The sequence below is a fragment of the Rattus rattus genome, chromosome 12 (assembly GCF_011064425.1).
Source record: "Rattus rattus isolate New Zealand chromosome 12, Rrattus_CSIRO_v1, whole genome shotgun sequence".
Lineage (NCBI taxonomy): Eukaryota > Metazoa > Chordata > Mammalia > Rodentia > Muridae > Rattus > Rattus rattus.
Window position 1 is genome coordinate 52,654,414 of NC_046165.1, and position 27,162 is coordinate 52,681,575.

General features: G+C 39.4%; 1 long non-coding RNA gene across 2 annotated transcripts in view; it reads left to right on the forward strand.

Annotated features, from left to right (window-relative positions):
- The first annotated feature begins 13,881 nt into the window (after positions 1-13,881).
- Positions 13,882-27,162, forward strand: part of LOC116913772 — a 42,012-nt gene continuing 28,731 nt past the window's right edge. The window contains exons 1-3 of one of the 2 annotated variants that reach the window (XR_004389640.1): positions 13,882-13,931; positions 15,535-15,591; positions 19,847-19,998. This is a non-coding gene — a long non-coding RNA (uncharacterized LOC116913772). Of the gene's footprint in view, positions 13,932-15,534; positions 15,592-15,721; positions 16,383-19,846; positions 19,999-27,162 lie in introns of those variants that run through there. The other variant, XR_004389641.1, reaches the window with a different exon arrangement.

Here is a 27,162-nt window from a genome sequence, read left to right on the forward strand (position 1 = left end):
TCTGACAAAATAGACTTCAAACCAAAGTTGATCAGAGCAGTAGCTGATTAAGTCAATCATAAGCAAGCTATAATCCATTTGCTCAGCTGTGTTCATTGCTAAAATGTATATCATCCTGGATGAGGCATGCCAGGCCTAGGAAGACAAATATGGTATATTTGTCTTATAAGTGGAATTAGCTGTTAATTCAATGACAACCAAACTATAATCCATAAAACCACAGAGGTTAGGTATAGAGTAAGAGACCAGGGGGTACAGCTAGATCTCATAAGAAAGGGAAAATATAGATGCTCATGCAGAAGAATCAGTTGTGAAGGGGAAGGCAGAGTGAGATTAAAGAAGGAATATGAGGAAAGACAGTTAAAATTAAGAGCCATTTTAGTGCTAGTATTGAAGCCCAACACAATATAAACTTCTTAAAATGTATACCTCTATGAAGGCGATATAAATGAAATCGCTCAATAATGGGGAGACAGAGCCCCAACTGGCCATCTCTTGTCCAGTAACTGGGTTACATCTAATTAAGTTGTTGGCCGAAGGGTCATCCCCAAACAACCAAGGTTGTCACCAAGACTATAGGTTGTTCTCCACAAACCAATGGCAAGACTCCATTGCCGAAGATAACACCTACATAACCAATGAACGTGGAGAAGTAGAACAGGTGCCTATACATAGCCTTCACATTCTAGGATCTTTGGTAGAGGAAGGTACTCTGCAGGCCATAAAAAGAGAAACATAAACATCAAGTCCGCGACAAACACTTTGATCTACGATGGAAGCACAAAATTTGTGGGAAAAGAATCTGTTTCTGATTTGACTTAAGGCCCATTTTATGAGATGGAACCCATGCTCAAAACCACTTGGAAGACCAAGAACCTGACACTGGGTAAAACCAAATACTTTTTTTTGTTGTTGTTGTTTTTGTGTTGGCTAGTTTGTTTTTGGTTTTTTTTGTTGTTGTTGTTTTTTTTTTTTTTTTTTTTTTTTTTTTTATTAACTTGAGTATTTCTTATTTACATTTCGAATGTTATTCCTTTCCCGGTTTCTGGGCAAACATCCCCTAATCCTCCCCTCCCCTTCTTTTGGTGTTCCCCTCCCCACCCTCCCCCATTGCCGCCTCCCCCCAACAATCACGTTCACTGGGGTTCAGTCTTAGAGGACCAATGGCTTCCCCTTACACTGGTGATCTTACTAGGATATTCATTGCTACCTAGGGGGTCAGAGTCCAGGGTCAGTCCATTTATAGTCTTTAGGTAGTGGCTTAGTCCCTGGAAGCTCTAGTTGCTTGGCATTGTTGTTCATAAGGGGTCTCGAGCCCCTTCAAGCTCTTCCAGTTCTTTCTCTGATTCCTTCAACGGGGGTCCTATTCTCAGTTCAGTGGTTTGATGCTGGCATTCGCCTCTGTATTTGCTGTATTCTGGCTGTGTCTCTCAGGAGAGATCTACATCCGGCTCCTGTCGGCCTGCACTTCTTTGTTTCATCCATCTTGTCTAATTGGGTGGCTGTATATGTATGGGCCACATGTGGGGCAGGCTCTGAATGGGTGTTCCTTCTGTCTCTGTTTTAATCTTTGCCTCTCTCAATATTCCCTGCCAAGGGTATTCTTGTTCCCCTTTTAAAGAAGGAGTGAAGCATTCACATTTTGATCATCCGTCTTGAGTTTCATGTGTTCTGTGCATCTAGGGTAATTCAAGCATTTGGGCTAATAGCCACTTATCAATGAGTGCATACCATGTGTGTTTTTCTGTGATTGGGTTACCTCACTCAGGATGATATTTTCCAGTTCCAACCATTTGCCTATGAATTTCATAAAGGCATTGTTTTTGATAGCTGAATAATATTCCATTGTGTAGATGTACCACATTTTCTGTATCCATTCCTCTGTTGAAGGGCATCTGGGTTCTTTCCAGCTTCTGGCTATTATAAATAAGGCTGCTATGAACATAGTGGAGCACGTGTCTTTTTTATATGTTGGGGCACCTTGTGGGTATATGCCCAAGAGAGGTATAGCTGGATCCTCAGGTAGTTCAATGTCCAATTTTCCGAGGAACCTCCAGACTGATTTCCAGAATGGTTGTACCAGTCTGCGATCCCACCAACAATGGAGGAGTGTTCCCCTTTCTCCACATCCTCGCCAGCATCTGCTGTCACCTGAGTTTTTGATCTTAGCCATTCTCACTGGTGTGAGGTGAAATCTCAGGGTTGTTTTGATTTGCATTTCCCTTATGACTAAAGATGTTGAACATTTCTTTAGGTGTTTCTCAGCCATTTGGCATTCCTCAGCTGTGAATTCTTTGTTTAGTTCTGAACCCCATTTTTAAATAGGGTTATTTGTCTCCCTGCGGTCTAACTTCTTGAGTTCTTTGTATATTTTGGATATAAGGCCTCTATCTGTTGTAGGATTGGTAAAGATCTTTTCCCAATCTGTTGGTTGCCATTTTGTCCTAACCACAGTGTCCTTTGCCTTACAGAAGCTTTGCAGTTTTATGAGATCCCATTTGTCGATTCTTGATCTTAGAGCATAAGCCATTGGTGTTTTGTTCAGGAAATTTTTTCCAGTGCCTATGTGTTCGAGATGCTGCCCTACTTTTTCTTCTATTAGTTTTAGTGTATCTGGTAAGCCAAATACTTTTTAAAAAGTACCAATAAAATGACTCCTGATGATATTCTGCTATAATCATAGATAAGTGCCTTGCTTAGTCATTATCAGAGAATCTTGATTCATTAGTAGCTGGGAGCAAATATAAAAATCCAGAGCCAGACAACAAACAGAGAGTGAGAGATCTCAGAACACCCAGCTCTAAGTGAGATGTCCAGATCAAATCCCTCCCTTTGGGAGCTCAAGGAGCCCACGGGAGATGGGGCAGAAGGAATATAAGAACCAGGGGGAATGGAGGACAATAAAAAAAACCAAGGCTCACTAAATCAACATGATCAAAGTTTATGCGAACTTTCAGAGACTGAGCCAGCATGCACACCGCTGCACCGGGTCCTCTGGGTGTGTATTATGGCCCCCAGCTTAGTGTTTTTATGGGATTCTTCAGTTTACGAATAAGAGGAGTCTGATTCTTATGCGTTTCCTTCTATTTGTTCAATTTTGATGTTTTAGTTTTGTTCTGTCAAATCATTATATCACATCATATCATATCATATCATATCATATCATATATTATTATCCTTTAGTAGCCTATTTGTTTTCTAACACAAGGCAGAAAGGGAGTGGACCTGGATAGGAGGGGAGGGGAGGAGTTGGAAGAGTAGAGGGAGGGGAAAATGTAACCAAGATGTATGATGTTAGGGAAAAAAAATCTATTTTCCAAAAAAGGCAAATAACGAAAAAGGAAATACATGAGCAGGCTGGGGGAGTGGAAGTTAGTAATTATTTAGCAACCCTCCCATTTATCCCCAACACGACATGTCAAAGGGCATTCATTCCTGTGTTTGAAATTAGAAACGTGGTGCTGAAAATGTTGAAAATAAATGGTTTGAGTTGTTTTCATAGCTATTAAGTCTAACCCAAGTCAAACTGCCAAAGAACCGTCTACTTTCCCTACTGCACACTGTCCGCACATATTATCTAGGAAAACCTAGGCATGAGAAAGCGAGCACTAACTGTCTCCCTTTCACGTGTCAGTCAGAGTGAAGCAGGTGTTGTTCACCTACTGCTTCTCAAGAGATGCGCAGCCATCTTGATGGAGGGAAGGAAAGAAATTAAATAGTAGAACCCAAGGCATTTCTACAGAAATTTTTAAGCTAATTTTTTAAAAAAGATAAATACTGAAAGAGTATGTTAAAGTGTATTTTTCTCTTCTAAAGATGTCACGAAGAGGCTTTCTCTTCAATTGCTTCGTAATTACTAGCCTTCCTGGCAGTGAATTACCCTATATTAATTAACTTTATTTATTGCTGTTGGCAGAGTGACTGTATAGTAAATCAAGCAATTAACAACCTCCTATATTACACTCAGAAGAGAGGTAACGAGATGCCAAACCGATTAACTTCTTTTCTTTATGTTCTCTTCTCAGGGTGTTGACCTTTGTGCTATTACTATTATGGGAATTTGGTCAGCATGGGTGGAGTTTTGAGGTCCCATCAAGGGGAAAGAAGTGGGCAGCTTGGAAGAGGAAAATTCTCAGTGGGAGGAGCCATACTTCTTAATTCCAACACTGAGGATAAGACACAGGATGCTCCTTGGAACAGGAATTGGAATGACCATGGCTGCCGTTTATTTGCTTATAACTGTCAGTACTCTTATGTTATTAGTGATGGCAGGAAGATCTTCCCATTTCTAATGGTTCAGATTGTTGACACAAACAGACACTGGGATATTTTGAAATCCTGTGTTATTAAATCTACAACAAGTGGTCCTGATGGAGACATATGTGACATGAAGAAGGAAGTCACTCATTTTAAGAGGGAAGAAATGCTCATTTTCTGGAAGGTCTTTCTCCAGTTGATGCAAGTTGTCTTCACAGCTATACACTAATTCAGAAGGTACTCAGCCACGCAGTGCATCCTCAGGTTGGCATAGGTCTGGATAAATGTCCACAGTTTTCTTTTGGGCCCAACACATTAGTCCAAACCCAAGTACAAGTATCACATAAAATCTTGATATCTGTTGAAGGATGCACTGTTTTATTTATTTTTTAATCTACTTTCTGTTTCCTTTTCTCTGGCATATCTTTCTACAGTTACCTTGCAATGCTGTCATGTGTCCTGCTAAAGTGTTTTGTTTTCTTGGGGGGAAGAGACTCAGCCCCTGAGGACCTGACTCTTTGCATCTTACAAAGTACATGATGGTGTTTGAACTGAGCCAACACATGATATTGAGTCCATGAGTTGCCATCTTCCTCCTTGATCAGGCATGCATTCATTCCTAGATCATTTGGCCCCCTTTGCCAAATTTGTGTCCTCTTAAGTGAAGCCACTGGCTCTATGATTCCCAGCAGTTAGAGATAATTTCTTATGCTGCTGAGTATCTTTGGTCTTCAAAATTAATGAAGCCACATATTCTTTAATTTTTATTCTGCCAAATGGCTGTGAACTGAGTTGGCACTGTAGCCACCAGTCCCCAGCCCACTCTCCTGTGCTTGCTCAGTTGCTGGCTTTACACAGGATGGCTCTTATACTCTCAGACCTCTGATACCACGAATCTCATTAGTCCAAAGAACTCTCATACAAATGATCATCTTTTCCAAAAGATGTAGATGAAATGATGACTTTCGCTTGAAGTCTCTGTAACCTGTGTAGAGTAACCAAGTAGCATTTTAGGACTTTGAAATATGGTCTCAGGTGGTTGGATAGATGGCTCAGTGTGTAAAGAGTGTTTTGTACAAGTGTAGAAACCTGAGTTTGAATCTTCAGAACAGACATAAAAGACTGTGTTCATCTGAAATCTGAGTGTTCCTATGACAAGATAGAAAGTGCCATTTGAAAATATACATACTCAGGTTTGGATAGTCTGAACCTTAGATATTATTACTTTTTATATCTCACATTTTACCAGAGCCTTAGTAGATTAAGATAGCAGAAACCTCTTCTATTGTAGAGGCCAGAAGTCAGTCCTACAGGGTTGAAACCAATGTGACAAGGTCATGTTTTCTCCATACCTTGTCATTTACAATTTTAAAAACAACATAGTGGAAAGACATATTCACATAATAGATTGTTGTGCAACAATAAAATGAATAAAGTTCTGTTATATGCAATATTTTGATGATGCAATATTATGTAAATATCTCTTACATTCTAAGAGACTAGATAATATACCAGAAAGTTACTTAAGACTTAATACTGCTATCCTATGGTGTATTCAGCCTGTTTTTAAGACTGTCTTTAAGAGCACAATGTATAAACTAACCTTACTTTGGACTTCCTATGTAATCAACCTTTATAGCTTAAGCTAATGTAGAGAAGTAGAGTTAGATTTGATATCAGGTACATGGAACTTATGGATTCTGGGCCAGTGTTCTGCTAGACTGTATATTAGGAATTCTGGGGTATATTAGGTCCAAGTGTGTTTCTTATCTTCCTTTTTCAAGACCCTGGTGAGACTGTTTGTCTAGTAAGTGGCCAATTCTTCATCAAGATACATTTGAGTTTTTTGCAAAACATATTTTCCCAGAACAAACACTAAAATCTATCATCAACCTATTCCCATAATATGAAAGATAGTTAAATGTAAAGAAAAAAGAATATATATGTGTATGTACACACAAAACATATGTAGTTTATATATAAATAGAATACACACATATAAATATAGCATATAACAGTAGATGTACATGTATACATGCCATAATGCATATAGATACATATATACTTTACAATATGTGCACATTTTTACATATATACAATGTATTATATTTGCACTTATACATCTATAGTATCCCCTTTGGACTCTTGAGTTCCATATTGGTAAGTTTAAAACTGTATAAATTCCTTTCTTATAATTTTAGTAGGAAAACATCCCCACCTCTCTAATTTTGGTTTTGGTTTTCCTTTCAGTCTGAGTCTTGCTGTGTAGTCCAAGTTGGCCTCAAACTCAAGATCTTCACTGGCTAGGATTACAGATGCAGGCATGCTGCTCTGACCAATCCTCCCTCTTTCATGGCTGAATGGTTAGCTAATCTATTTTCAAACTTTCAAGATTACAACGTATAAATATTTAAGGCCAAGAACTTGAATATAATTCTATTGCACAATCAAGTTTAATAAAAATGGTTTATCAATTATCAGTGACTACCAATTTTGAAATTTGAACTCAATTTTTAGAATTACACATCATTGTTGTTTGGAGAATGCCATGGGTGTCAATTGCTTGATATTTTTGCCTATTGTCTGACAAACCTTATAATGGTTAAGAAGCTTTGAAGAAAGATGTATTGCATACATAGGATAAATAGTTTGATGTTAACATATTGAAATTCCATTATTCTTACCTAGTATCTTTTTTGTCTGAACTTTCCTTTGTTTTAATATTAAAATGGTCACCCTTCCTGTTTTTAGGTATTAGTTTGACGTATTGGTTGATTTCCTCTGATTTTATTTATTGTTTCTCTCTTATTGAATTGTTTCAATATCTTTATAGCATTTATTATAATTGCTTTATTGTTCATGTTAGTCTATAAATAATCTGACTCCATTAACAGTACACATTTTGTTTTTATTTCCAGAATTAAACGTTCGGTCTTAATTCATCTCTTCATACTCGCGGCTTCCTGTTTTCCTGCATCCTTTTCGTTACATAGGTTGTACTTGTTTGGAAAGTCAGGAGCTAAGATGATCCCCTTGTGTTATATGGAAGGTCTCACAGACACTTCAAGCATCTTTCCAGGGCTATGTTATTAAAGTAGTGTGGCTAAAACACCGGTGGCAATCTGATCTTTTAGGTTCCTTATCATAGTTACTATTTCTGAAGTTCTATCTTCTGATATTACAGCTTGGGGGTTCTCAAGTGTTTCCAATTCTATATCCTGACTTATCAGAACAACAAATGAAGAGGTATGAGGCTTTCAGCCTCTTCAGGAGAGAGTTTAGGACATTTCCCTTGTTCTATTCTTTCCCCTTTACTTTTGTGGTCTTTAATTATGCAACTTTTTTCCTGCTTTGTATTTACTAAAAATATCAGGTTCAATTTTAAATACATGCACTTCTCTCAAACCTGGTTATGATCTTAAGGTTTAATTCTGTTTTAAAGTTAAAGGAATTTTCATTCCTCTTATCCTGTAGTTGTTCCCTTACTTGGCTTTAGAGTTTTTTTCTCAGCATACTATTTACTTTCAAGTAACACTTTTCTTTTAGAAGTCCATATGGGCATTAATGTTTTCTAGACACATATATTTGCCAAGAAAAACTCGAACGCTATAATTTATTTTTTATACATTTCCTTGACATTCCTTAAATTTTTTCCATTACCTTCGGCTTTGTTGTTATTTTAAAAAAAGAATTCTGAGGCCAGTGAGATTATTTTTCTAATGACTGCAGGAATCAAAGCTCTTGGCTATCAGAAACAAAGGACGGTTCCCACAAACTTAAGAAAACAAGATTGACTGAAAGGATTAGGCTACATAATTGAAAGAAGAATTGAAATCCAGGATTTGAGAAGGTCAGAAACAGAGATAATTACAGCGGCTTCCTGGATCTTTCTAGAGAGAAACTATTAAAGTAGTTTACCTCGAAGACTTTTTAGCAACGCTCCTTTCCTAGGAGATAGCATCAAAGTGGTTCCCACCACAATATCAAAGAGCATTTGCCCAATGTTCAGCTCTGACAGCCTGTGGATCGCCAAAGCATACTAGAGAAACCCCAGAGGTAAAAACATGGAGAGCTGAAAGACCACTTGACTGGTGCCTGCTAGAGTACCTCGATCCTTTAAAAATATATTTATTAATTCTTTGAGAGATTTATATAATGTATTTTGGTCATAGTCATCTCCCACTGTTTCTCCTAACTCTTCCTGGATCTATCCTCACTTCCCTTACCACATCTTCCTGTTCTAGAATCCTCCTCATTATTATCATCACCATCCACTAGTTACAGTTTGTGCTCCTTGTATACTCCTTGGTGTTGAACCTCCAGTAAAGCATGTTTAACCTGCCCTGAGCCACACTGTTGAGGAAAACTGGCTCTTCTCCCTCAATATTTTCCATAGCTGTTGAGTTAGGGGTGGAAACTTGTAAACTTCCTGCCTCGCTAAGTCACACTATTGTATGAATTGTTTATACAGATCTGCTGTATGTGGTGCCATCCTTTCCTGTGCAGAGGACATCATTTCACTTCCACTTCAGCATATGACCTCTGCCCCTACAATCTTTCTGCCCTGCCTCTTCCATAATGGTTCTTGGGCTTTAAGAAGGGAATGTGATATAGATGTTGCATTCGTGGTTGAATACTCCACAGAGACTTAGTCTCCACACTTTTGATCAGTGTGAATTTCCGCATTAACCTTTATCTACCACACAAAGAAACTTCTCTGATGAGACCTGAGAGTTGCACATAATCTAGGGGTCGAGATACAGATTTTGTGAGCATTTTGGTATTTTTTCCATTTAACAAAATAATACTAGCAGACTCACTCTGGGACCTATGAGCTTGCCAAATCCTGAACAGATATATTATGAAGGTAACATGCTATTCTTTCTATAGAGAAGGCCTTAAATTCAAGTAGAACGCAGTAGGTTACCATCATAATATTCATGTCATTATTGTACCTGCGAATGTATCTTAGAATACTGATTAATATTGTAATTCACAGTTTTCACAACCGAGTAAGATTATTTGACTTTTCTTCCATCAGCTTTCCTAGCACCATCCAGTACTATGGAATCTAGACATTGGTGAGAAGCTTTCTGGACATTACCAACTTGATTTTCCATGTCATGTGACTAATAAGTGTAGTATCTTCAGCAGTGGTGTCTTACCCTAGTGGGAAATCAATGACAATGGCAATAGACTCTTTGTTTGAAGGTCTCCCAGACACCTCTGCTCACTAACCTGAGTGGTACTATCCTACATCTGGTGTGGGACGTTTTGTTAACCCATGGCTAATGAGATAAACATAATATCTTGTAGATATTAACTGTAGGTAAACTCTTCTTTTAATATATATATAATGTATTATATATACATATATAATATGTACACACATACACATGTATATGCCTGTATATTACAAACACTCTAAGAAGGGGAGAGATACCATCCCATTATGCTCTATTTTAGATAGATTTTCAATTTTATTTCAATTTCATTTTATCTAAAGATTTCATTTGAACAAAAACTCATCTGATATCCTCATCTCTTCTACTCTTCTACATCTCTACCTGCTTAAAACTCCCTTCTCCTTTTTCCCCTTCCTTCTTCATATCACCCATGTTTCATTGACCCTCTTAAGATATCCTTTCTCTCCGCACCAGTAATCCATTTCTAGTTATCTCTTTTCTATGGGTATCTCTGCTTAAGCTCAGAAACCTAAAGATCAATGTATGTACCATTGGTGGAATGTGTACAGACACATAGTATATGGCGGCCTAACTATACCATGCCATATATCCAAAGGACTCTACTTCCTAATACCGATCAAGTGTTTATCTTAATATGAATACCTCAATCATATCTTCAATATTCTTCTGTCCATATAAGGCGACATAAATGTTGGAGTAGAAGGAACATTCAACTTGTTACTTTATGGAATATTAATATAATGAAACTCCAGTTTTTCTAATTTCAGTGTGGTTTTTCAAAAATGACCTATTTATAGTCTACAATTGGATCAATCGATCAAACTTTCGCACTGCTGTGAAGAAAGTGTCTGGCAGAATAACTTAAGGGAGAAAAGATTTATTCTGCCTTATGGTTTTAGTCCATCACAGAGGAGAATTGTAATGTTCATTGTGGAGGCTCCTCACATCACAACTCACCAGGAAGTTTTAGAATCAGGGCCAGGTTGTAACTTTCAAAGGTCATCCCCCAGTTGCCAACTACCAGCTGGGCTCTAGTTCCTAAAAGTTCCACACCCTCCTCAAATGACTCCTACTGGGAAACAAAACGCGAATCTATAAAAATGTTTCTGATTCAAACCATAATAGGGATTCAGCCCAGTATTTCACAATGCACCTGGCCAACATGGTTTCTCTGGTGCAGAGCAAGTTGTCAGTCCCAAAGATAGATAGTTTTCTCTCCTTTATTTTTCCTGTCTTTTTTCCAGTGTTACCCACTTTTCTTTGAAATGCATCCTGCCACATCTTGTTTGATTTAGCTTCTTGTGCCTCTATTTTCCACCTTATTGTATTTATTATTTATGGCTACTCATTCAGAAACCAATTATTTCACATTCTATGAACAAACCAGAGTTTCCTGAAGATTTTTTTTTCATCCTGCAGTAGCTGTTGTGGGAGTTACTATGTTCTTCCTCCGAGTCATCAGAGATTCTTCTGAACTTGTTTTTAAAAATGTTCAACTCTCCTGCAAGCTAGCTATATGAAGTGTTCACCAACATGCTCGTACTCTTCCCAATATATTTCCACAGTACTGGTAGAAGAATCAGTCTCTTAGCTCAAGTGGGTCTCTGAATTCAAGAAGAGGCTCAAAGAAGAAAAATGTTGTCTGTTTGATGTTACATGGTCTTTCTGAGATGAAATATGAGTGGATATTTATCTAAGTAGATATTGCATAGATATCTACTAGAAACTCAGTAGATATTTTCTGTGAGTAGGCTTACTCTTGCAGTCTGTATTAATTGGTAGGGTGATATTTTCTTGGTCTAAGGCTTGGGGTTGGCTTACAGGTCTCTGAATCAGGGATTAAAGTCAAAATGTAAATGTCATCCAATGTAGAGAAGGTGTTTGGAGTAGGGAACTAGCTAACATTACATAGAAAGGGAATTTGTATAAGCTCAATACAGAGTTCCAGATAGTTCATATGTTCATACCTCTATCAACCTATGGGGAGTCTAGATCTGGAAATAATGTAATACATGTAAGAAAATCCCCTTTTCATGCACTATGGATATCCTCAATCCTGAGCTAAAATATGCAGGTTAAGCACAGTGCTAGTTTAGAGATGTCCACTGTAGTAGGAAAGAATTTAGTTCAAATTCTGCCAAGTGCCTTATAATGACATCTGAGTCCATAATCAGCTACATGTACCACAGTAATCCCAAAGGATTATATCAGGACTGAAGAATTCCTATTACTCAGCGAAGCTAGAGTCATCATGATATAATATCACAAGCCAATACCTGTGTTTGACCTGGTGCCTTGACCGTTGTATGGCATTTCTCTCTCTCAAGCTCCAGGTCTGCTTCTGTTAGATGGATTTATTGAAAGAACTTACCTTAAAGATTGTAAAATACCTTCCCAATGTGTAACTGGTAGTCAATAAATCTCATATTGTTAAAGTATACAACTGGTATGCTTTAAGATATGTCTATGAAGATTGTCCCCACCATTCGGGTGATGAGTACACCCATAATCCCTTCTACTACAACCTTTTTACCACGTATCTCCCCATCTCCTCCTTTGCCTCTTGCAACTACTCCTCAGTTTTATGTCCCTGAAGACTCACTTTCCTTGTTTTCTGGTTTCTTCCTTTCACCAAGACTATGAGAATCACTCATATTAACACAGCTCTTTACAGTTCCATCTTTTACACAACTAAAGTCAAATTTTATTTTCATTATTTTTTGTTTTTGTTTTTTTGTTTTTTATAGATAATGCTTTTCATGTCACAGTGAAATAAAGCAATGAAACAAATTGAGATCACAAAGATTTTTCTCTTACGTTTTCTTCTGGAAGTTATGTGGTTGTAGACTTTATATGTAGGTCTGGGTGTGAGCCCATGGTATTGTTATTACAGGAGGTCACAGAAATTTATAGAATTACATTCTTTTTCTTTTCCATATTATTGACTATTTTGTCCATTTTGCCAACTTTTCCCTCTATGGTGCTGACTTTCCTCTCTAGGTCTCAGGTTGAATTCATCTGCCTTCTCTTTTGCATCTTATTTGAGGTCATTGATTATTTTACAATTCAATAATTATTGAAAGCTTTATCTGGTAATATATCTGCTTCAGTGTCCTTAAGTTTAGGAGTTGAGAAATTATAACCTCTTGGGGAGGTCATGTTGTTGGCCTTTCATGTTTCTCTGTGTTGTAACTTGTGCATCTGTTAGTTTTTATATCACATCTGACTTTATCAGGTGACTTCGTTATAGAGCAGCTACTTTTGAGGTAAGCGTGGGAATAGGAAAGAAATGAGATCAAGTAAGTGGGCACAAAAAATGGAAGAAACAAAGTTAAATAAGCAAACAAAAAATGTGAATGTGGTTGTAGAAGAACACTAAGTAAGATAAAAAGCAATAAACTAAAAAACAGATAACTATAAGGAGAATAAAATACAAATATATGAGACTTTTTTAATAACATGAAATTGAAATACAAAAGAAAGAAAAAATGTGGAAATTCTGCAAAAAGGAAATAAGAAAAATATGAAAGGAAATAAAATAGGTTTCCCAATAACAAAACACAATGTACAAACAAAATTAGATTAATTTATGAAATGGAACTTAAAATATAGTTTATGAAAACATGATAAAATAAAAAATAATGCTTAAAGTGTTAGTAAAAAGGCAAAAACTATGAACAATTGGCAAAAAGTAAAAGGAAATCATTGAAGTATTGGAGTGGCTTTGTTCTGGATTCTTGTAAATTGGAATGTGCCTGTTACAGGAATGCTAAGGTAGAGATGTTGAACTGGAGAACTCTTGCCTTTCCTCTGGTTTATGCTGCTGGTAAATTTGGCTTAGATGTTGAACAGAAGTGTGATACCCAAGAAACCCATGTTTACTTCTTAGTGTCCCCTCTTTACTTTCTTTGTTTTGGGTTCTGTTTGGTTAGGATAATAGCCAATTATTACCTCATATGACGGACGTAGGAAGATGTTTCTAATAACTGGAGTTGCCCTGAAAGCAGTGAGTTTTCTGATGACTGATGTTTGGATCCGTGAAAGAAATTCTATCCATGAGGACTCTGAAAGCGCAATGTTAATAATCGTTTTCAGTTCTAAATAAAAAACTCTAGGGATAAATAGATTTGTATTCCTGTTCTGCACAAGTATAACAATCACTTGGACATGGGTTTTCCTTTCTTTTTGTCCTAAAAGGTATTCATTTCTCTTTTAGGCCCACAAGGTAACAGAGCAAGAGAAAAACCTGGCATCTCTGCTTTCATTTTGTGTGTCCCCTTTACTTTGGGTCAGAATCCTGCTTGTCACTTCATAGGTCAGTTTCATCACTCAAGGAGTGATACCTCCTTAACCTACCTCATTCTTCTTCAGGATGAAGGCACAGGGACAACTAAGTTTCAAACATGCAGCTACCTGGGTGTCTAAGAAGAGCAAAACCTGGATGGACAGACCAACCTTCATAGAAGGGTAATTATCCATTATGATGAGGCTGCTTTGTGGGGCATAAATAGTGGCCTTGCATGATCCAGATTGTTCCCTTTAAGTGATGACAACATTAACAAATTCACAGAACATATTCAAGAACCAGAACTAAGACACTCATTAACCTGGCCACACCCTAACCAGGGCAGCTTAATTGTGCATACCATTTGGCCCCTTCCCAGCTCCTTCTCAGCTTAAGCCTAATGTCTATGCCACCTGCCCAAGATAAACTTGGATTCACTGGACCTCCCCATTCAGTATTCCTGATACTTTGATTTAATCTCATCTCTCTGCTTTTCAGCTTTTCCTGTCTTTGTAATTGGCAAATTGGCACAAGTGACTGACCTTAGTTTGTTGGGCCTGCTTTAGCCCTAAAACTTGGATTTTTCAGAGGAGAGACTTGGGGGAATAGGTAATGCTGAGCTCTGAGGTGTGTCTTAGTGCAGTAGTCAGGATGCCAGCCCCATATTTCTGAGTTCTGCCACACATTTAATGGCTCTATTGGTATTTATTGGCCATTCATTCTATACAGGTACTATATTAAGATGATAGGATAATAAAAGGCACAGGGAAAAGTCAGCTGCAAGGAAAATGTTGACAGGTACTGCCAACTCGATCAACTTGACATCTGCTCACCTTTCTGCACATATTCCCTAAGCAAGATGCAGTTACATACATAAAGAATTGCTTGCTAAGGACTTAGCCTCAAAAACCTATGATAAAATTAGAAGTAAGACAAACATATAACACAGTAATATTCTGTTATTAAAAAACGTTAAAAACTACACTATCACATGGAAAAGTCCCAGAGCCAGTTCATGGTTGTCAAGTGAATTCTGCAGGAAATTAATTTCGTGAGGCTAAATGTCAATGTGTCTAGGGGGATCAGAGGAAACTCAGTGGGGAGCATAAGTCTTTGAGCTTATGGGAAGTCTCAGAATCCCATCCACAGAGGAGGATGACAATTTCAAAAGCTCCCAAGTCTTCCTTGGAAACATCCTACTCTCCAGATAACAAGCTATTGGAAAAGGGATGGCATTTTCCCTCATGTTTGGTAGGACATGTTGGAGTTTAAAATAGGAGTCTCCAAGATGGTCTGTGGGTGATGTGAACAGCAACGTAAGCAGCCCTGTTATTATTAGATACAGATCGTTTTAGGTTAGTGGCTATGACTGTTCTCTAAAAATGCAAAGTCTGAGTCACTATATAGGCCTCTAATTTCAAGTGGTTGCCCTTCACCCATATATAGTCTAGCAATTCTCTGATTATGCCAAGGACCCTCTCCTACGTAAAGCTCACTTGTGAGCCAAAAATGATAGTTTTCTCTTTGGTTTTTATAGGGCAAGCATCTGTGTGATTCATTTCCAAGAAAAGTTAAGGTAAATCAAGATCAAAGCTACCTGTCTAGTGATATTAAATGGATCCCCTTCTACAAGGGCATAATTATATGTGTTCTTCTCCTGATGCCATTTAGATGCTGAGACACATACTGCTTTTCAAAAATAAAAATCTCCTCTGCCAATCAGATGGTATGATGTCTAGAATCACACCATCATTGACTCATTTCATTCATTTTCTCTCTCCCTAGGTTCTTCAACGTACAAACAAGCAAGTCACTCTGAACAGCTAGAGAGAAGCTGGCCCTGTATATACTGGTTGATTTGGAGAGGGAAAGTAGATGGCAGCATGACAGTAATATGCTACAGGCCAAGGAATCATTGATTCACTTAGACTATACCTATTTGTGAAACATCAGACCAAGTTAGCCTAAGAAAAGTCTAGTGTCCAGCAAAGCTCACGATCTTGAGTTCTACTAGGCCCTCCAAGGGGGATAAATTATAAGTCATACTCCAGGACAGCAGTGGGAAGTGAAGGCTCAGGTTCCTAGCCCTCCTTGGGCTTTCTGCAGATAGCACCTCCTGAATTCCTTACTTATGCCTTCACTCAGCATCGGCTTCTCTTTGATATGCAAGGAGTTGAGCATAATGATGCCTATTTCTCTATTAGTATCTAAGTCTATGTTCTCCAAAGACCAGGGCCTGTGCTGTCATCATCATTTATCATCCCGCTGACTAATAACTATCAGAGCAGTCATTCAGACTAATACCTTCCTCATAAGTTAAATGCCTTCGCAAAGCTTAAAGGAGAGACATGGAATAAAAACAATAAACAAAAGCAGAAAATACTTGGGTAAAGCAAAACATCAGGAGATAATTTTCCTATCAAAGGAGATCATAGGATTTTCCATATAAGTGTTCTTAAAGTCTTCAGTGGTATAATGGTAATCTTCTTTATACCATGAACAATGCCTTATGTGTCAAAAATGATGGCAGTCTCCAATGTCTCAATCAGGAGAATGTGTGGCCCAAGAACTGGTCATTCTGAAGATGACTGGACTTTCTGAAGATGGGTCAGAGATTCAGTTACTAATGGATGGTAAGGTACTGATGGATGCAGTCATAATGCGGGAAGAAAATAGTACAAGAGCTTCCAAGGATTCAGGCATTCCTTTTATTCCTGGAAGACTACAGGATTAATAGGCAGTCAGGTAGCAAGACTCACCTGCTCAAGAGAAATAGCACAGAGCATCTGGTTAGGACTAGAGGGAGAAGATAATTGAGACAAAGAAGCAGGTTGACTAAGTAGGGTTATATAATCCATACAATGAGTTCTCAGTCAGTATAGGCAAATGGGTGGAAGACTGGATGAAGAGATCAAAGTAGAAGACTTGTCTATACAGGTATACAAAGGAAAATAAAAAATAAGTCTTTTAGATCAACTTGTTCCTAAGAATTGTTCTTTAAGACAGTCTGCCTCTTATGGAAGAAATGCTCCAGGGACAAGGTGGAGATTCAGTTGCTTCCAATGCTACATCTGAGTAACTTAGTCCTGAATTCTGCCAATTTGTTCAGGCAAGGGTCTCGCTGTTATGCAGCCTCTACCAGAATGCAACAAGGCTTCACCTGAGCTAGACCTGAAGAGTGACTTTGGGATGTTGAATTTGAACAGGCATGAGACAGGAACTGACCCTGTTCTGAGCCTGAAGCAATGATAGACTTCATAGAATTGTATCCATTGCCTTTCTAAGAGTTGACAGGTTAGTCAGTGTAGTCACTTCTCACTGTACCGGAATAACCAGATGTACTGAGATATACCAGCAGAGCTCATCTCCAGGAGAAACATGCAAAGATGGGTTGTTGGAAACTGACAATTTGAGTGAGTGGATTAAAGCAAAATGGCAATTGGGGATTTTACCACTGGGGTCCAGGTAGTTAGTTCAGTTTCCAATACCTAAGCTTTAGAAGATATGGTTAGAGAAGTAACTGATCATTCACAGAAGTACAAGGGTAGTTAGAAACCATCCATCAGGTGCCCTGTGCTAGTGATGTTTAGGGAAGCATGTTTGACTTTCAATGTGTGTGGACTGAGTTAATTAACACTGTCAACTGGTATACAAACTGCCTTTTATAGGGCCCTCCTGGGCCACCCTTCTCTTCTCCAAACTTGTTTTGGCTTAAGGACTTGGGTCTTCATGAATAGCCCTCTCCCTTCAGGCTAAGTTCATCTAGAGCAGATGGGCAGAAGCAATGAGACAGATGCATTTGTTGTGGGTCCTTTCCTGAGCTAAATGTCTGACTCTAGTGCTTGATCAGAACTCTCATGTGTCAGACACAGTTTTTTTCAAGTTCCAAGCAATTTATTGCCCCACCCCCAAACTTTTTAAGGATATCTGAGTGTTTGTTTCTCCCTTTGTATTGCTGGACATCTCGATTGATGTTAGAAAACACTGCCTGCATCTTTGTAAATAGTCCTTACCTGTAGTTCTCCGTGTTTATTTTCAAGAGTCATCTCCTTTTTAGCTTTCAGTGTAGATAGAACTGCCACAGACACATTCTCCAGCCAACTCCAATCCTGTTTGCTCAGCACAGCCTAGCCCAAGGCGTGGCTGTCAAAAACACAGGCTCATTACAAACCACTCATACCATGTTGCTATACATCTTTTCTTAAAATTAATCTGTTCTCTCATATATTACATCCTGTCCATAGTTTCTTCCCCCTTTCAGCCTCTGCTCCTCATCCACTCTTCTTCTTTTTCCCTTCATAAAGGGGCAGGCTTCCCAGAAATATCAAACAAACATGGGAGATCAACAAAATGGGGTAGGTGTATCAAGTTGCAATATTAGACTAGGCAACCCTCTCTCATAAGAAGGCTGAACTAGGCAACCCAGTATGAGGACAAGGGTTTCCCAACACACACACACACACACACACACACACACACACACACACACACACACACACACACACACACACGGCCTTGGTTAGACCTGTGCAGACTCTCAGGTTACCGATTTGGTCCAGGTTTGGTTCTGTGAGTTATCTTGTGGTGTCCTTGATCCCTCATGGTCCTACAAAACTTCCTGCCCTTCTTCTGCAGGATTCACTGAGTTTCTACCTAATTTTTTTCTGTCTGTCTCTGAATCTGTTTCCATCAGATTGCTGGATGAAGTCTCTCTGATGGTGATTATGCCAGGCTCCTGTCTACAAGTACAGATGCACACCTTTTAAAACTAACTGGTATAATGGTCATATTGTACTGACAAAAATGACCACTGTTCATTGTATTGCCTTCCAGTAAATTCTGAAACACTTTCCCCACCCATAGCCTCTAATTATTACCCATCTGCCTCACAGAGCTGCAGGTAGGACAACTGAATGCAGTGACCAACAATCCAAGATTACCAGTAGGGAAGTGTTAGAAACAAAATTTCAATCCCAGACCTCTGACTGGGATTGACCCCAGACCAAGTTCAGGGCCCTTTCTACCAAAATGTGCCTCTAGATAGCACTGTCATCACACAGCTGACAGTCACCACTCTGATGGGACTCCAGGGAGTTGACAGTTGCTGTATTACATTGATTCTTGAGAGGAGCAATGAGAAAAATCAAAGGACTTCTTGCTCTTCTGAAATTTTAAGTTTTTTTTCTTCTAGTTTTCCTCAGCTAGATGACAAGGACAGAACAGAGCATTTGTGAAGGGAGGATAGCATGGACCAACAGGGAGGAACAGTAGTCATTGCTATTGTTTTGACTGCCGAGCATAGGGATTCAAGAGATGAATTCTCAAAACAACCCTATGAGGTGTTTACATTTATTTCCCTTGTATGTGTGTAGATATGGAAGTCAATAGTAGTTCAAGAAATTTAGAAAGTCAAAATCCAAATTTATCTAGTTTCAAAGCCTAGAATCTAGTTTCAAAGTCTTTGGACTTTGGCCTTCTCTATTATGGAAAAACACAAATTGATTTAGGAAGATTCTTCTTTCTTCTTTTTCCTTTTATATCACAGTTTTCGAGCAATACCCAGGCAAAATCACAAAAGGAATATTTCCAAGTTGCAAACAGGAGCTAGTCATGACTTCCTGTGTAAGCTGAAGGCAGCTTCTCCCACAGAAGTTCCTGGGCAGTTGCCACCTTTGCTTTTCTTGTCTTTAGCAAATTCTGGGCCCCTCACGCAGGAAAAAAAATACCTGTTGATACTTATAGTTGGGTTTCTGTGAATGCTTGTCCTTCTCTGCTGATTAATAATTAAAAAGAAGGGGATAGAAAAACTACTAGTGTAAGGGAAGGAGGGGCTTAACTGGGACTTTATAAATAAGGAACAAAATCCTTTCATCTCTATCAAGCTCTTCTGCCTCTGCCCACATCTCAGGGAGCTGTGTTTTTGGTCTCCTTAAACCTGCTAGTCTCCTTTATAACCTTTATGCACCAGGAGTCACAGACTCCAACAATCAGTGGAGGGGAGTGGGGCAAACCGTTAGCCCCGCCCCGGAAATGCTTCCATGGGTGGATGGTGCAGGAGCCACCACTGCCAGCCACTTTTCTGTTCTTTTCCTTTCAGAGAGAAGAGTCCACAAGGAAGCACGGCACTTCCAGCTCTCTCTTTTTAATTGATTAGTCTTTGTCTTTACTGCTGGGGTGACTTACCTGGATCACAACAGCGTTTGGACCTGGAGCTTGTGATAAATGAGTCTGAGCAGCTAACTTCTTAAGGTAAATAATTTAGCTCGATAAATAAGTGAAGGTTCCGCAGTGTCTTCAGCAGTTCTGGCAGCTCATTCATCTCCCCGTCTCCTCCGTGTGTCAAGTTGTACTATGCTGCCCGGACTTCCCTGGGCTGATGGCCTTTTCCTGTCCTGTCACAACAAACAGCATTTTGTAAGAGAGAGACGTTTCAAGTGCTTCCTCGGTGCCTTTGCAATCACTCAAAGGAGTCATTGAAACAAGCAGTCAATTTGCAGGGTAGCCCGGAGTGCAGCAAGTGGAGTTACTGGGCCAGCTGTCCCTCCTCTGACGCTGGGTACAGGTGCCCTGGGAGAAGGTGAGATATAAGAGGTAAGAAACAAGGAGGGAAAGATGCCAGAAGAGATTTGGAGACAGTGAATGGAATGCTAGGAGAAATAAGGAAAACTATAGGCAAGCCTGTGTTTAGCCAGGGTTTTTACAGAGAGATAAGCCCAGTATGAATGTGATAGTTGTTAAGTTCTAACTACACACACACACACACACACACACACACACACACACACACACACACGCACAGAGGATTCTTTAGAGAAACTGGTCCTCATGGTGATTATAGCTGATGAGTTCTCTGACATCTACAAAACAGAGATCTTCTGATGGTGGTGGTGCCCCTTAATTCACGGACAAAGCCCAAGAACTCAAACAATCTATAAGGTGTGCCTTGAAGTTCAAAGGACAGAGTGCTTGTGATGTCCAAGTGCATGATGGTTCTGGGGGACAGGGAGAATGTTTTCAGTAGAAAAAGTAACTACTTTTTGTTTCCTCCTTTCCTGGTTCTGTCTACCCTACTGTTGAATGCATACATACATCATATTGTGATCTGGTTCATTCAACCATCTGACCAATAAGCCAATGCCTCCCAGAATACATTCACAGATACATCAGAATTAATGTTTGATCCGTCTTCTAGGCATTTCTTAATCCTGTCAAGTTGGCAACCAAAATTAATTGTTTTATCCATCATACAAACCTGAAACGACACGGGAGAGAGAGAGGATAGCAAAGCTGTGTGGAAAGTAGCATCCAGGAGGTCAGGGCCACAAACTTAGGTTCAGTATTGACTGCCTGAGGCCAGCTACTTCCCTTTCTGAACCCCTTCTTTTTTCTTTCAGCTTCCTAAATATCCACAAGTCATCACTTTTTATTTCAACAGTCTCATAATACAAATGTTTCATGGTTTGGATGAAAGAGGTCAGGTAGCTGTAGGAAGATCATGCCAGGCAGGACTAGCTATTAACTCTATAGCTTCCAAAATTTATTTCCAAGGTTTTGTTTACTACTTTTTTTTTCCAATGAGAAAAGCCAGCTAGCTACTCAGGGACCAGGCACCCTGTGCAGGCAATGCAGGTGGCCCAGTCAACATCTTTCTTCTTTGATGCCTACACCACGGGGCACATCCCAACACAGGCACTGATCATGCTTAAGGTTTCTGGGGTTCTAAGCTGGTGCATCCCATCTCTAAACCTACAAGTGGCAGGATGTCCAGGAATACACACATGTCCATTAAAAAAAATCCCATTTGAAAAGTCTAATGGCATTCTGTCTCTAATAAGACAGTCACTTTCCCACTCATCCCCAGCAGAGGAAAAGATAAAAAGCTTCCCCAACTGCCCTGTGAGGACCATGGAAAGACAAGGCAGAAACAGACAGATGTCAGCTTAGGTCAGAAAATTCACCCCTCCTCTGAAGAGTGCTGCTCCCATCAGTGTAAACTCTAGTAGGGCGGGCAGCACAATCCAATTAAAGTAATTGTTGCCTAAATGGCCCTTGAAGAAGGGACATAGCCACTAAGGGCGGGGAACAGCCTCTTTCAAGGAATCCGGATGGCTGGAAAACGCAAGAAACAATTTCTCTAGATGGAAAATGAACGCAATGAATCTGTGTGCGGCAGGAAATCTTATGAGAAAATAAGACTTTGGGAGGATTTATTAAAAGACATAATTGCAACAAGTATATTGATTTTACATAGATAAGAAAACAAATGTTGGCAGGGATTGGATTTGGTTTATTACATTTATTTCCCCACAGAGTTAATGCATTTAAAGACATGGTTTATTTTTCAAATGGAGAAACATTGTTTTCAGAGACCTTTATTAGGTTCCTGCCAATTCCCTCAACTTCCCTTTCCCAGAAAATTGGTTTGTAAGTGGAGGCCAAGGGGGGAGAAAATGTGGAGACCCCCTCTTTCTGGGACAGTCTGGAACCAGAGACTGGTGATGCTTCCCAGACAAGGAAGAGCCACTTTCTGCATTTCCTCTTTCTTCCAGCCACCAGGAAAGCAGCAGGGAGGGAGTGGGGTGCTGGAGGATGCCAGGACTGTGTGTAGTCACCATCCTTTCCACACACACTGAGTACAGTGCTTCTCACCCTTCCTTCCTAATGCTGCAACCCTTTAATATAGTTCCTCGTGTTGTCCTGACCCCCACAACCATAAAATGATTTTTGTAGCTATTTCAGAACTGTAATTTTGTTACTCTTGTGAATTGTAATGTAAATATCTGATATGCAGTATATCTGATATGCATCCCTTAGAGGGGTCATGACCCATAGGTTGATAACTGTTAATCTAGAAGCTCAGATTCTGCAGGATGGACTGTGCCTACTTCATCATTTAGAAACCTTGCAGGCAGCAGAATCCATGGATTCCAATTTGGTCCCTATTCTGAAATCCTTCTGGGTAGATTCTGTTGTATTGACAGGTTGAGGTTTGCATCGATTATTACTATGTCGTAACTTAACAATTAGATAATTCTGTTACTGTGTTTATTCTTTCTACGATCACTGTGAGACTGTAGGCATGATTCATGATTTACAGTCTGGATATCAGGCCTCAGAGATGAAAAACTATGATGGATTGACTTTCCTAATTTTAAAGCTTATGGGTTTAATTTCTCCTCTATCCCAGCAATTCAGTTTGGGGACAAGGGGTGAACAAGGGACTCTATTCTTCCATGGGCATTCAAAGGAACTAAGATCTGGTTGAATAAACACAAACACACACACACACACACACACACACACACACACCATCATTTAAGACCAGCATAATTAGTATCTCTACCACTACCATCACATTTTCAGTGGACAATGCTACAGGATGACCTGTCCACACAGGGAACCATAATAAACTTCGGTCATTTTAACAAGGTGGAAAAGTAGTAGAAAATTTTGACAGGTAATTAGGCATTAAAATAATACATTTCTCCTGGGAGTACTTAGCTCATTAGGACTAGAGTACCTACTGTGATGGTGTATTGTTATGAAGTAATCCACACACTGGCCTCCTCTGCACATACACATCTCATGTGTCACTTCTTTGCCATTTTAACATGTAAACAAATAGCCGTCACTAGGTACTAACCGTAGCCTGTCTGGACTTTCTAGCCACCAGAATCATGAGCAACGTGTTGCAGCGTTTTCTCTGCATTGTAGCATCCCACAAATATTTTGTTATAGAAATATGAAATATTTTGTTATAGAAATATGAAATATTTTGTTATAGAAATATGAAATACTTTGTTATAGAAATATGATAAAGGTTGGTTTGAACAAATAAAATGAAAATTTGCAATTCTATGGGTTTACTGTAAAACCTTGAACTGTAACCTTTGGGGGAAAATACCGTGGATGGCTCCCTAAGTCCAGGGCCCATATATCCTAAGGGATAGAGAGGAATGGACCCAGGTGTGAAGAATAGGTCCCTCTCTGTGAGACTCTGCCCCTGATTCCTAGTGATCCCTTTCAATGGCATCAGATGTCTTGGGCTGGTTCACTTAATGGCAGTTCTTATGCCTTTTTCTCATGTGATGGCACATGAAACCTGAGATCCATCACTGGTGCGAGGCCAAAATGCGGTACCGATTTGAATTAGCACTTAAAAGGACTTTAAAGTGTATAAGCTACTTTCCAAATTCAAAACTTTCTTTAAACATTTTTAAAAATTGTGTGTGTGTGTGTGTGTGTGTGTGCGTGTGTGCACTTGCATGTGTAAGGTGTGTGGAGGGAATGTCATAAGAACCTGCTATGCCTGTGGAGGTCAAAGCACAACTTTTAGAATTATTTCTTTCTACCTGGGTTCCAACAAGCAAGTGAAGAACACCAGGCTTGAATGGCAAGTTCCTCTACCCTGTGAGCCAACTCACCAGCTTTTGTATTATCTTATTAAAAATCCAGTACCAAAGAAACTAGAAGCTGTCCTAAACTCAGCCAGTCACCAGAGAGTTTGGGGCCAGATCTGTGACACTTCAGTGCAAGCTAGGCCCTTCCCATCACCTTCAAGATAATGGCAACGTGAGCTCCAAGGATCAGTCCCCACCCTCCCTGGGACACACTGAAACACCTCTCAAGTGTTTCTGCTCCTTTTCTTCTGAGGGTTTGACCAGGTAAATTATTCAGCATTAATCCAGCTTGCTCCTCAATCTCCTTCCAGCTTTTCCCTGAGTAACTAATACTTGTCTTAATCACAACCCAGACACGGCTTTATATGCCACTTGCAACAACACGTTCAATTATGATTGATTGGAATTTAAGTTCTGATTTCTCTTAGAACATAATCAGTCCTGAATGGGAAATTTTTACAGTGACAATTAAAATAATGAAAGTGAACTTTAAATGACATTCAAATAGCGTCACCTGGGAATAACTCACAACACTGCCCTCCCTGCAGCATTATAAGGCTCAGCTATTCAGCAGACCTCTCTGCTTGGTGCTTTAGCTGCCTGAGGAGCGGTTGCAAGGACTAGCGTTAACCCTTCACTGACAGCCTTATTAAAACACATTACACATTGCCCGATGCTTAATAGTGTGTTCCTCCGGGCTGATTTCTATTTACATCTAAAAGGCATGTTAATTGTGCAAATGTGTAAACAGCCACCAAATAGCTCCATCAAGGGAACCTGTTTGCTTTGGGAATTCTGTTCCAGGAACCACGAAGAGAAAGCACTTTCTAAACAGTAGAGTTGGGCCCTTTGAATGCTATTGATCTGAAAAATCAGCTGAACCTTGAAGTTCCCAACCAGGCAATGACTCCTCAAAGGGGTCCAGAAAAAAAATTATGCTTTTAGCTGGGAGCTCAGTCTTCTGTCGCATCTTCTTGTTTCCATGGATAAATGACCTTGATGGACACTTGGCAGATCTGACCTTGTTATACATGGGCCAGGTGTGCCTTTAAAATACAGAAGTCTGTGTGAACTCATACACACAAACAAAATAAAAGTTCTCAATACGGAAAGAAATCATGTTAACAGAGCAGACTCATAACAATAGCTTCTGAGAAGGCTTAGTTTCTGAGAAGGGACAGTAAGATGTGATGCCTACCAGGTATTAGAGGCTTTGAAAGTCTAGTTCCATAGCATTCCATCTCAAACCAATCACCCAGCCTCTCCATTGCCTCTTGTCACAAACCAGACTTTCACTTGGGTCTTGCTGGAATTCAGAGTCTCCACCTAACCTGACGTGCCCTCATCCCTGTGGGTTTCCTCCTTCCCAGCTAACCATCCTTAAGGTGGATTTGCTGTATCTAGCTTCAGCCTGTCAACATCTATTACAAAGCCAGCCCTCCTACTCCTTGTTGGGCAATCCTAGACATTGTATCTAATCTTGCAGTTTATAAAGATGTCAAGAGTGTTGTTGTGTTAGAGCCAAAAGCTACCATACCTTGAAAATCTGTTTTATTGTTAATGAAATGCCAGTCAGACGATGATAAAGATGATTAGTGAGATTGAGACTTGGCAGAACGTGTTTTCTTTGTAGAATCCTTTGCAGCAAGTTTGAGTTCATTCTCTTCATTTCACAGCTGAAAAACTCAAGTGCAGATGTTCTAGTGTTCCGTAGTCTTGCTACAAACCGTTCGTTCCTGGTGACAGTAAATAGGAACTGTATTTTATACTTTGCCTGCATAAGGCACAATACTTATGATGCTGGCCAATGTCAGGTCTAGCTCCCAAGGAAATAATTGATCTTCAGAAATGTGGGGAGATTCAAACAAAAAGATGTTGGTGTAAGATCTTTTAAAATGATTTGAAGATCATTCTCAGTTGCTATAATCATATACTTGAAGCAGGATAGCTAATAAAAAAAGATTTTTTGTTTTGATTTTTGTTCAGTTTTTTTTCCTGGGGAAAGGTTTCATTCTTATGAGTCATGGTAAAGAACTGCTCAGTTCCAGGTAGGGAACTCACGGTGAATGGGATCACATATGGAGGGAGTGAAGAAGAGATAAGAAAGAGAGAAGGGGATGATGGCATGCATTTAGAGACGTGTATCACCCTCCTATCCCCCAGGACCTAATTCCCTTTAACTCAGTCTTCAAAGACTTTAGTATGGTCATAAGGAGGGTATGCTAATCACTTCCCACTAGGGTTCCACATCTTCAAGTACCTCCCTCCCTGCCACTTTCCTTCCCTCCTCTAACTCTCTGTCCCTTCTTTCCTCCCTCCCTCGCTCCTTCTCTCCTTTAGCTCTCTCTCTCATTCTATTTGTGGATGTGGATGGTTTGCCTACATGTATGTCCGTGCATTGCATGTGTGCACCACCATCTCTTAGAATTCTTACTCTGAGAACTAACCTTCCAGAAGATGAACCATTGGAAGAATAAATCGAATACAAACCTCAGAAAGGGCCATTTGCAAAGATCTGGACATAGTCTAAGTAAATGTACGTCGAATTCCTAGGAATAGTCATCAGACATTGTACCAGTAATATATTCAAAATAAGTGGAAAAAGCACGTTTCAGACATTGTCACGGTATCAAACATGTACTTAGCGCTATGCTGTTATGAAATATAGTACAGTAGGTAAGCTGGAAGTAAAATGGTGGGGGAAAGACAATGAGGAAACATAATAATGTTGTAATGGCACGGTTAATGTCCAATTTGTGGTTGAAACAAAGGATTTCACTAAAGACAAGGCTTTTTTTATAATGGTAAAAGAGCTGATTGATAAAACCACTTAGTGGTTCTCAGAAGGATAGTTGTGTAGCAAGAGTCTAAAAAAAAAGTGCAACAAGCAGCAATAGAAGAAAATGAAGAAATAAATCACAAACTTAGTTGAGAAGATTATTAACTCTATCCTATAAATTGACAGAAAAATCAAGAAAATATCAGAAAGAATAAATATTTGAGCAGTGTCATC